This window comes from Lycium ferocissimum, unplaced genomic scaffold (assembly GCF_029784015.1).
Source record: "Lycium ferocissimum isolate CSIRO_LF1 unplaced genomic scaffold, AGI_CSIRO_Lferr_CH_V1 ctg5534, whole genome shotgun sequence".
In the NCBI taxonomy this organism is placed as follows: domain Eukaryota; kingdom Viridiplantae; phylum Streptophyta; class Magnoliopsida; order Solanales; family Solanaceae; genus Lycium; species Lycium ferocissimum.
In genome coordinates, this window is record NW_026726019.1 from 9,574 (window position 1) to 12,764 (window position 3,191).

The following is a 3,191-nucleotide window of genomic DNA, read 5'->3' on the forward strand; positions in this document are numbered from 1 at the left end:
CGCAGGTACACCCAGACGGATAAAAGCCAGGATAGAAGATGTTCCAGCGAAGTTGGCAAGCTCCAATTTGGCCCGGGAGTGTAGCCGAGTCGATTACACGTGCCGGGATTTCCGATTACGGTTAGAGACTTTGCGGACGAGTCGTGGGTACCGTGAAGTTAGTCGTCGGTGGCTTCATAGGCCAAAGTGTCGGTTTGTATTATGATACGGGTATATATACGATTACAAATTCGAATTGTTCGAAAAGCAACAGAAAGAATATTTTAGTAAGCTTTGTCATATGTATTTGACTTAGAGGAAAAAAAAAATTTACGCATGGAATAAGAGTCAGAGGGTTCGCTCGGCTCTAGGTAAGGGTCGGGTGCCCATCACACCCTAATCAAGATTGGGGTGTGACAGGATGATCTATTAGAACTAGTGTGTATATTTTGTTTGGTTCTCAATGCACTCGGTGCATTTTGGGGCTTAGGTTGGGAAGTTAATTTTGAGGCATCAGGGGTTGACTCGGTCAACGAGACCTCTGTTGGGAATTCTGAGACCACGAGTGCATTCTTAGCGTGTTTTGATGTATGTCTGCATATATGGTTTGTGAGCAGATGGTCTCGGGTGATAGTCAAATTCCAGGTTGAAGTTAGCCAAAACCAAAAAATCTGGTTCTGCTGTATCTGGTGTCCTTCTTCGCGATCGCGAAAGAGGAGGCACGTTTGCAAAGGTTGGGGGAAGAATGTTACACCTCAAAAACGTTTTCGCTTCATGTGTGTTGTGAGTCAACTAATGTAAGCTCGAAGAGGTCATGGAACCCTTATAAGGTTAATGAATACTCTTACCAAGTGTTAAGCAAGCGTCTAAAGGTTTCGGGATCAAGCAAATCGAAGAAACTAAGTTTGTCAAAAATTTGCGAAAAAGTTGACAAAATTTTTGGTCCACTTTGGAGTAGTATATCTCCTAGTATATGGGGAGTTTTAAGGTGTTTCAAAAGCCTAAAGAGAATTTCGTCGAGTCTAGTTTCTAATGCAACAAACCGATCATCGATACGACGCCGGAGTAGAGAATTATGGACGTTACCAGTCAGGCTGACAGAGCAGAAAAGCGTGTTACAGTAACTGCTACAGTAACCGACGTGCTACAGTACTGCTAATCAGGAAATTTAAAACAAAAATCTGATTTTTCTCTCTCATTTTCTACCACCTTCTCTCATATTCTACCACCTTCTCTCCCTAAATTCTCTCTACACTTCTCCAAAACTCTTTCTACCAAATCCATGGAAGGTAATTGTTCTTGTTTTTCTTCAAGGTGGTGATGAACTTGGTCTTGAAAAGGGGTGAATAAAGTGAAGTTCTTCTGCTATAAGGTATGTTCTTCCTATTATTTACATGATTGAGATGATGTAAAGGTTTAGCAACTCTTGAAGAGGAAAGAATCATAGGAGAAAAATCATAAAGTGTTGAATTGAAATTGATGGGCATGAGGTGAATTTGAAAGGATATTTTGGACTAATTTGAGATTAAATTAAATATAATTCCTTGGTTATGGTATTGTGGATATGGTTATGGTTAGTTGAGAAATTTGGAAAACATCGTGTGGGATGTTTTATGGAACCTATTGGTGTTGATAATATTGTGGTTGATGTTGGTATTGTTATTATTGTTGTTGGTTGCTGGATTATAATTTGGGGCTAGGCATATAAACAGGGGAGATGCTGCCCGAATTTCAGCAGATTCTAAAAAGATTTCATTTGGATACTTGATACAAGTGTATGATATTGAGCCTAATGATAATATGGATGGTTTACGTGTAGATTTACGAGCTTGGAAGGATAAACGTTAAGTGGATAAGGCTACCGAAAGGTATGTTAAGGCTTTCCCTTTCTTTCATTTTGGTATGATCCTATGATACGAGCGAACAACGAGTAATCGAGTCTCCATATTACTCTACTCTTAGAAGTATTAGGAGCATCTCGTTATTGATGATCGTACCCCTCTATTATGATTATTCATACATTCATGGGTCATAAATGTTGTATCATGACAATGTTAGTTTATGTTTATGCATTGCATTCATTTGCATACATGCATATTACCCCCGACCGAAGGCGTTATATATGCGTATATTATGTATATATATATATATATATATATATATATATATATATATATATATATATATATATATATATATATATATATATATATATATATATATATATGGGGTATGGGAAAAGGGCGAGGCGTTATATACGCATTACCACCTGATCAGCTGGTGCACAGTGATGATGATTATTATGCTCGAAGGAGCCATTATGCTATTATGCCCGAAGGGGCCTATATGGGATAGGGATCGAGCCGAAAGTTCCTCGGCACCATGACCCATCGCATATCATACGCCCTCAGAGGCATTTTTAGTAAGCAGAGATATACAGATATGTTCAGATAGTCAAACATACAGATGCATTCATACAGATGTATTCGGTCGATCGATCCGAGTTTATGATTCTCAGATTTTCTTCATGACTCCTATGTGTCTGTTACTCTTCTGCCTTACATACTCAGTACATTATCCGCACTGACTCCCCTATTGTGTGGGTGGCCACGTTCATGCCCGCAGGTTCAGATAGCCAGGAAGACAGATCGCATCCTTAGGCTGCTTCTTCACCTTGATAGTGGAGCACTCCTCTCTTATCGGAGTTGCCTTCTAGATCAGGTATGTGTCCTGATGTTATGGGTAGGGCGGAGGCCCTATCCCGTCCGCGAAGATGTCCGATTATGTCGATGAGAGGCTCATAGATGCTTATATTCAGTCAGACAGTGTGGCCCGCTCAGCACATGTTTGGTTACATAGTTTTAACGGGTAGCCTTGTCGGCTTGTACCCCATTCGGTTTAGTGATGCATGTATATATATATATATATATATATATATATATATATATATATATATATATATATATATATATATATATATTTATCTTTTGAGGGCTGTCACCCTCTAATTTATGACATCTATCAGTCAGCAGATCATGTTGTGAGTGCCTTCAGGTGGCCCAGAATGAGCATGAGCAGATATGTCATGTACGTTTAGTGGCATTTAGGAGGTCAGCTTCTGGGTGTCCGTCATAGTCCTCCGATTTGGCATTGACAAAAGTGGTATCAGAGCAGTTCGTCCTAGGGTTGTCTATGAGCCGTATCCAGCAGAG